At 37.5% G+C, this 9484-nt stretch overlaps 1 pseudogene; it reads right to left on the bottom strand.

Moving 5' to 3' along the window:
* Positions 1-7148: 7148 nt before the first annotated feature.
* Positions 7149-7907, bottom strand: LOC110133080 (small ribosomal subunit protein eS4, X isoform-like; annotated as a pseudogene).
* Between the last annotated feature and the right edge of the window lie 1577 nt (positions 7908-9484).

Here is a 9484-nt window from a genome sequence, read left to right as displayed (position 1 = left end):
CTGCAAGGAGATCCAACCAGTCCATCCTAAAGGAGATCAGTCCTGGGTGTTCATTGGAAGGACTGATGCTGAAGCTGAAACTCCAGTACTTTGGCCACCTCATGCGAAGAGTTGACTCATTGGAAAAGACCCTGATGCTGGGAGGGATTGGGGGCAGGAGGATAAGGGGACAAAAGAGGATGAGATGGCTGGACGGCATCACCGACTCGATGGACATGAGTTTGAGTAAACTCTGGGAGTTGGTGATGGACAGGGAGGGCTGGCGTGCTGTGATTCATGGGGTCGAAAAGAATTGGACACGACTGAGTGACTGAACTGAACTGAACTAACTCAGCAGGAAGTCATTAAAATCTTAACTTTGCACCTAATAACTGGACTTCAAAATTCATAAAGCAAAAACTGAGTAACAGAATGAGAAAAATTAAAAATTTGCCAATCATGATTGGAGATTTTGACACCTCTACCTCAGTAATTTACAGAATGAGGAGACAAAAAAAGAAATAGTAATCATATAAAATCTGAACCATATTACAATCATCTTGATCTTACTAACATTTTCAGAATATCTCAGTGAACGATTTTAAAATACACATTTTTTTCAAGTGCACATGAACACTTACCAAAATAGACCATATGCTGAGTCCTAGGTCTCAATAAAGTGCAAAAGATTAAAATCTTACAGTATGTTTTCTGAGCATAATGGAATTAAATTTAAAGTCAAAAACAATAGATATCTAGAAAATCCTCCTAAATATTTGAAAAGTAAACAATGTTCTTCTAAATGAAAGTGAAAGTCTCTCAGTCATGGCGGACTCTTTGCGACCCCTTAGACTATACAGCCCATGGAATTCTCCAGGCCAGAATACTGGATTGGGTAGCCTTTCCCTTCTCCGGGGGATCTTCCCAACCCAGGGATCAAACCCAGGTGTCCCACATTGCAAGCAGATTCTTTACCAGCTGAGCCACAAGGGAAACCCATGGGTATTGGAATAGGTAGCCTATCCCTTCTCCAGCGGATCTTCCTGACCCAGTAACTCATGACAAAAAATTAGTAGGGAAATTAGAAATATTTTAACTGAATGATGATGAAAATAAAAAGTAACAAATTTTATGGAATGAAGTTAAAGCAGTGCCTACAAGGAGATATTCAATCATAAAAGTCTATAATAGAAAAAAAAAACAAAGATTAAAAAGTGATAGTTCAAATTTACACTTTACCAGTCTAAAAAGGAGAATACATTAATCCCACAATGAGTAGAAGAAAAGAAATAATAAAAACCAAAATCAATTAAATAAAAACAAGCAAATAAATAAAAAGATAATAAAGCCAAAAGATAACTCTTTGAAATGATTAATAAAAAATTTTAAGAACCCAATAAAACTAATCAAGAAAAAAAAAGAAAAATTAAAAATATCCAAAATAGAAGATAAGACATCACTACAGAGCCAATAGATATTCAAAGTATAAGGAATTATTGTGAACAACTTTATAATAATAAACTCAAGGTTTTAGATGAACTAGCAAGTTGCTTGAAACAAAATTTACCAAAAGTGACACACATGAGAAAAGAGACAATATAAATAGCCCTATTTTTTTAGTATCCTATTGCTTTACAGCCAGTCCCAAAACTTAGTTTAAAATAAGAAAAGCAACAACCATTTTGTGGCTGCTAAATTAATTGACTTCAGTTGGGTGTTTCTTCCCATCCACATGGTACTGGCTGGGATGACTCAGTCTGCCCCTTTCAGTTGGCAGATGGGCCACGCTGGAAAGTCCACGAATGCATTACTCACATGTCTGGTACCTAGTGCTCCTTCAGATGATCTCTTCTCTTGAGTTCCCTCTTAACCATGCAGCCTCAGAGCAGTCATATTTTCTCTATTGTGGCTGACTTCAAGAGGGAAAGCATGAGCTGCTGGGGCTCCTGAGGGGCAGAACTTAAACTGACTGTCATTTTCCCATATTCTATTTGTCAATGTAAGTCTTAAGATCACACCAGCCTCAAGAGAGGGAGATGTATGCAAAGGAATGCATGCAAAGGGGTAATAAATGGATGGCATCCCAGTTTGGAGATCCTCTACCACAACCTAAATCTATTAAATAACCATAACCAAAAACATCCCCCCACCCCCAAACAAAAAGAACTGAAGGCCTAGATGATTTCAGTGGTTCAGTTCAGTTCAATCACTCAGTCGCATCTGACTCTTTGTGACACCATGGACTGCAGCACGCCAGGCTTCCCTGTCCATCACCAATTCCTGGAGCTTGATCAAACTCATGTCCATCAAGTCAGTGATGCCATCCAACCATCTCATCTTCTGTCATCCCCTTCTCCTCCTGGCTTCAGTCTTTCCCAGCATCAAGGTCTTGTCCAGTGAGTTAGTTCTTCACATCAGATGGCCAAAGTATTGGAATTTCAGCTTCAGCATCAGTCCTTCCAATGAATATTCAGGATTAATAGGATGGACTTTAGGATGGACTGGTTGGATCTCCTTGCAGTCCAAGAAACTCTCCAGAGTCTTCTCCAACCCCATAGTTCAAAAACATCAGTTCTTTGGTGCTCAGCTTTCTTTATAGTCCAACTCTCACATCCATACATGACTACTGGAAAAACCATAGCTTTGACTAGACAGACCTTTGTTATCAAAGTAATGTCTCTGCTTTTGAATATGCTGTCTAGGTTGGTCATAGCTTTTCTTCCAAGGAGCAAGTATCTTTTGAATTTCATGGCTGCAGTCACCATCTGCAATGATTTTGGAGCCCCCAAAAATAAAGTCTGTCACTGTTTCTATTGTTTCCCATCTATTTGCCATGAAGTGATGGGACTGGATGCCATGATCTTAGTTTTTTGAATGTTGAGTTTTAAGCCAACTTTCTCACTCTCTTCTTTCACTTTGATCATGAGGCTCTTTAGTTCTTCTTCACTTTCTGCCATAAGGGTGGTGTTATCTGCATATCTGAGGTTACTGATACTTCTCCCAGAAATCTTGATTTCAGCTTGGGCTTCATCCAGCCCAGCATTTCATATGATGTACTCCGCATATAAGTTAAATAAGCAGGGTGACAATATACAGCCTTGACATACTCCTTTCCCAATTTGGAACCAGTCCATTGTTCCATGTCCAGTTCTAACTATTGCTTCTTGACCTGCATTCAGATTTCTCAGAAGGCAGGTCAGGTGGTCTGGTATTCTCATCTCTTGAAGAATTTTCCACAGTTTGTTGTGATCCACACATTCAAAGGCTTTGGGGTAGTCAATAAAGCAGAAGTAGATGTGTTTCTGGAGCTCTCTCGCTTTTTCAATGATCCAACAGGTGTTGGCAATTTGATCTCTGGTTCCTCTGCCTTTTCTAAATCCAGCTTGAACATATGGAAGTTCACAGTTCACGTATTGCTGAAGCCTGGCTTGGAGAATTTTGAGCATTATTTTGCTAGCGTGTGAGATGAGTACAATTGTGCAGTAGTTTGAGCATTGCCTTTCTTTATGATTGGAATGAAAACAGACCTTTTCCAGTCCTGTGGCCACTGCTGAGTTTTCCAAATTTGCTGGCATATTGAGTGCAGCACTTTCACAGCATCGTCTTTTGAAATAGCTCAACTGGAATTCCATCACCTCCCCTAGCTTTGTTCGTAGTGATGCTTCCTAAGGCCTGCTTGACTTCACATTCCAGGATGTCTGGCTTTAGGTGAATGGTCACACCATCGTGGCTATCTGGGTCATAAAGATCTTTTTTTATAGTTCTTCTGTGTATTGTTGTCACCTCTTCTCAATATCTTCTGCTTCTGTTAGGTCCATATCATTTCTGTCCTTTATTGTGCCCATCTTTGCATGAAATATTCCCTTGGTATCTCTAATTTTCTTGATGAGGTCTCTAGTCTTTCCCATTCTAGTCCAAAGAATAGCAAGGAGAGATAAGAAAGCCTTCCTCAGTGATCAATGCAAAGAAATAGATTTCAGTGGTAAGTCCTATCAAATATTTAAGGAAGAAAGCTATCAATCTTACATATCTCGTGGGCTTTCTCGCTTATCAGTTGGCTCAGTGATAAAGAATCCACCTTCCAATGCAGGAGACACAAGAGACATGGGTTCAGTCCCTGGCTTGGGAACATGTCCTAGAGAAGGAAATGGCAACCCACTCCAGTATTTTTGCTGGACAGAGGAAATTCGCATGGACAGAGGATCTTGGCAGGCTACAGTCCATGGGTCACAGTCAGGCATGACTGAGTGACTGAGCACACATATGTAAAAGCAAAAAAGTTTTCAATAGAATATCAGTAAATAGAATCCTGGAAACATATAAAGGTGATAATAAATCATGGCCAAGTAGATTCTAAGAAATGCAAGTTTTTGAATGTTGATTCAAAAGTGAATCTATAATTCATCCTGTTAATGAAATAAATGAGTAAAATCATATATAGCTATTTTATTAGATGCAGGGGGGAAAATGACAAAACTTAACATCAATTCATGACCTAAATTCTCAGCACACTAGAAATAAAAGTGAATTTCCTCCGTTTGATAACTGTTGCTTATGAAAAGCTACAGTTAGCATCATACTGATACAGCAGTTATACTGATATGCAGTTAGCATCATAGTCCTATACTGAATGCCACACTCACAGCTTCTACTGAACATTATGCTGGGGGTTCTGTGTACTTCAATAAAGCATGGAAAATGAATAAAAGACAAAAACATTGGAAGGAAGTCAATAAAACTGCCTTTGTCCATAGAAAATGTGATGGTCTACATAGATAATCCTAAAGAGTCTACAAAAAACTACTAAAATTAAAAAACAAGTTTAGCAAACTCACAGATACAAGGTCAAAAACAGAAATATTAATAATTGCGTTTTTATACTAGCAATAAAAATTGGAATATAAAAATTTTAATTTACAATAGCATGAAAAAATGTTAAATACGTAGAAACACATCTAACAAAAGATACTAAAGACTGTCACACTGAAAATTATAAAACACTGCTAACAGAAATTAAAGGAGACCTTCTTTCACACATTAAAGCTAGAGGCACGCTGATTTTTTTTTTTTTTTTAGATATGACATTGTTAAGAAGAAAAAAATAGAAATACTTTACATTCCTTACACTAACAATAAAAATATTAGAAAGATAAATTAAGAGAACAATCCCATTTACTGTTTCAACAAAAGAACAACATACCTAGGAATAAATCTACTTAGACAAAAGTATGCAGAAAACTATAAGACACTGATGAAAAAACATCAAAGACAACACAAATAGAGAGAGATACCATATTCTTAGATTGGAAGAATCAATACTGTCAAAATTACTATGCTTCCCAAAACAATCTACAGATTCAATGCAATCCCTATCAAATCACCAGTGGCATTTTTCACACAACTAGAACAAAAAAATTCACAATTTGTATGGAAATACAAAGACCCTGAATAGCCAAAGCAATCTTGAGAAAGAAAGATGGAGCTGGAGGAAACAAACTCCCTGACTTCAAATTATACTACAAAGCCACGATCATCAAGACAGTATGGCACTGGCACGAAAGCAGACATACAGACCAATGGAAGAAGACAGAAAGCCCAGAGATAAACCCAAGCACCGATGGGCACCTTATCTTTGACAAAGGAGGCAAGAATATACAATGCAGAAAAGATAGTCTCTTCAACAAGTGGTGATGGAAAAACTAAACTCCTATGTGTTTTTTTTAAAAATGAAATTAGAACACTTCCTAACACCATACACAAAAATAAACTCAAAGTGGATTAAAAACTTAAATGTAAGGCCGGAAACTATAAAGCTCTTAGAGGAAAACATAGGCAGTATACCTCTTGACATAAATTGTAGCAAGATTCTCTCTGACACACCTAGAATAATGGAAATAAAAATAAATAGATAGGACCTAGTTAAACTTAAAGGCTTTTGCACAACAAAGGAAACTATAAATAAGATGAAAAGACAACCTTCGGAATGGGAGAAAATAATTGCAAACAAAGCAACTGACAAAGGATTAATCTCCAAAATATATAAGCAGCTCATACAATATAAGAAACACACACAGCCCTATCAAAAAATGGGCAGAAGACCGAAACAGACATTTCTCCAAAGAAGACATACAGATGGCCAATAACATGTGAAAAGATTAACACTAATAATTAAAACTATGATGAGATATCACCTTACACCAGTTAGAAAGGCCATCATCAAGAAATCTACAAACAATAAATCCTGGAAAGGATGTGGAGAAAAGGGAACCCTCCTGTACTATTAGTGGGAATGCAAACTGATATAATCATTATGGAAAACAGTATGGAGATTCCTTTTAAAAACTAGGAATAATACTACCACATGATCCAACAATCCCACTGTTGACCATATACTCTGAGAAAACCATAATTATAAAAGACTCATGTACCCCAATGCTCATTGCAGCAGTATTTACAGTGACCAGGACATGGAAGCAACCTAGATGTCCACTGACAGGTGAATGGATAAAGAAGTTGTAGTACATATAAATGTACAATGCAATATTACTCGGCCACAAAAGGAACAAATCTGAGTCATTTGTACTAAGGTAGATGAACCTAGAGCCTATTATACAGAGTAACGTAAGTCAGAGAAAAACAACTATAGTATATTACTGTAGATATATGGAATCTAGAAAATGGTTCTGATGAACTTAGTAGAGAACAGACTTGTGTATGCAGTCGGAAAAGGTAAGGGTGGGACAAACTGAAAAAGTAGCGTTGACACTATCACATGTAAAATAGTTAGTGGGTAGTTGCTAAATAACACAGGGAGCCTGGCCTTGCACTCTGTGATGACCTACAGGGGTGGGAAGGGAGTAAGAGAGAGGTTCACAAGGTAAGGGATGTGTGTATGTGTATACATATGTATATAATTATAACTGATCCTCACTGCTGTACAGCAGAAACCAACACAAAATTGTAAAGCGATTTTCCACCAGTTAAAAAATTAATTTAAAATTTAAAATTTTAAAAATAAAATAAATACAAAATGGATTGATTTGCTCCCAGAACATCAAGCCACAACCTCATTGTAGTTTCAACATCTCCTAGGGATATGAAATTTTATTGTTTTTGTGTGGCATTATCTTTAATTAAATACAGACTTTTCCAATCATGTCACCTAGAGATCATTTTATCCATTGCTGTTTGGCTATGAGTCTCTTGTCTCTCTCCTCAGCAATGGTAAGGTGGATACTCTTTCCATGGGGAAGAGAGATCCATGGTGTTGCCTCTGTCAATAATGAAAATGTTGGAAAATCCAGTGTCAAAGCTGTTGCCACTGGCATCTTTCACATGAACTACAAAAGAACAAGGGTGTCTCTCGCAGTTAGTGATCATATCCATTCTTTCCAGGTTAGCACCTCCAGAAACCATGCACAGGTTACCAGTGTCAAATTAGATGAAATCACTAATCTTGCCAGTCACCAAATCAATTTGAATGGTGTCATTCACCTTGATGAGGGACTCAAGGCGGCTGATGGTGCAAACATCTTGGGTCATCAGATGCAGGATTCCTTTTGCCCCACAAAGATCTTTCTCACTTTGTACAACTTACACCTGGCCTCTTTGGGTATAATGCAATGAACAGCAAAAGATGAAAATTCTCTCCAGTCTTGTCAATGCTAATGATATCCATAAAACCAGCAGAGTAGGTTATATCAGTGCAGACCTTGCCATCAATCTAAATGAAACACTGCATACAAATCTTCTTTATTTCTTCTCCTGTCAAAGCATACTTAAGTCTGTTCCTTAGGAAAATTACTAGGAGAAGACATTCCCTTAGCTCATGGGGACCAGTAAATGGATGAGAAGCAAACACATCAGTTAGTTTATCTGGCATCCAATGATTTGGAGCACTTCAGGTGCTTCTTGAGACCATGAGCCATGACTGCACTGGGCATAAAAGAGCTAGGAGAGTGAATTTTAAATATGTAACCTGAAATTTCAGTAGTCTACATTATAAAGACCTCTTCTGTTTTCTTCCCTCCAAGCAAAGATGGCCTGGCTTTAAAAAAATCCTTTCTTTTCTTTTGCTAGTACCTTCTTCCCTACTTTCCTTCTACCTATAAAAACCTTCCATTTTAAGCAACTCCTAGAGCATCCCTCTATTTACTAGATTGGATGCTGTCTGACTACTGAGTTGTTGAATAAAGATAATTAGATCTCCCCATCAAAAGAAAGAAATGAAAGGAGACTAATACTGATAGAAATACATACCACGTTCATGAATCAGAAGATTCAATAATGTTAAGCTATCAAGCTTCCTCAAACTGATCTTCAAATTCAACTTGCAGTTGACCCTTGAACAACCCAGATTTGGACTGAGCAAATAGGCAGATTTTTTTTCAATAAATACAGACTACAGAACTACATAATCCACTGTTGGTTGATTCTGCCAATACAGAATGATGGACACAGAGGGACATCTGTAAAGTCATACTCAGATTTTCCACTTCAAGGACTGTTGTTCAATGATCAACTGTTGCAGGAAGGGAAACCCCTTCCAGGGACCAAGACTGGGATCTTGCCTAATACTCAGAAATGAATTGTCTGAGGAGACACACATCCTGACAAAACAAGAGACTTTATTGGGAAGGGATGCCTGGGCCTCAAACCTTAAGTTCAAAATGAAGATAACAAGTGATGAAGGAGTTAAGAAAGACTGCTTAGAAATGCAAGTCATTGGGGGTATAGCTCAGGGGGAAGAGCATTCGACTGCAGAAATGCAGGTCACTGTGACAAAGAACTAGGGTCTCCTGCATTGCAGACAGATTCTTTTTTTTTTTAATTGAAGGATAATTGCTTTACAGAATTTTGTTGGTTTTTTGTCAAACATCAACAGGAAACAGGCAAGCAGATTCTTTACTGAGCCACCAGGAAAACCAGGAAACTATAAAGACTGCTCAAAATTAAACCACTCAATTATCAAGGTGAAACTGAGCTAAACGAAAAAAAAAAAATACCAAACTAAATAAAGCAGAAGAACAAACAAGTAATCTAGAAGAGAGAATAATGGAAATCACCCAATCAGAACAGCAGACAGAAAGACTAATTTATTAATTTAGCCATGCTACATGACTTGTAGGACCTTAGTTCCCTGATGAGGGATCCAATGTAGGTCCCCAACAGTGGAAGCATGGAGTCCTAATCACTGGACCAGGGAATTCCCAGAAAGACAAATTCTTTTAAAAAATGAAAACAATATACACAATTACTGGCAATCCCACTGTGGCTGTGAAACCATAGCTTTCACTGTATGGACTTTTGTTGGCAAAGTGATGTACATATATGTATACGTATAACTGAATCACATTGCTATACACCTGAGACTAACACACATTGTAAATCAACTATACTTCAATTAATTTTTTAATAAAACACAAAGGAAAAGCAAAAAGAAGAAAGGAACTAAGAAGAAATACAAAATCAACTGGAAAACAAGCTTTAAAATGACAATAAGTAT

This window comes from Odocoileus virginianus, chromosome 3 (assembly GCF_023699985.2).
Source record: "Odocoileus virginianus isolate 20LAN1187 ecotype Illinois chromosome 3, Ovbor_1.2, whole genome shotgun sequence".
Lineage (NCBI taxonomy): Eukaryota > Metazoa > Chordata > Mammalia > Artiodactyla > Cervidae > Odocoileus > Odocoileus virginianus.
The sequence above is the reverse complement of the archived record's forward strand: the minus strand, read 5'-3'. Positions and strand labels throughout refer to the sequence as shown.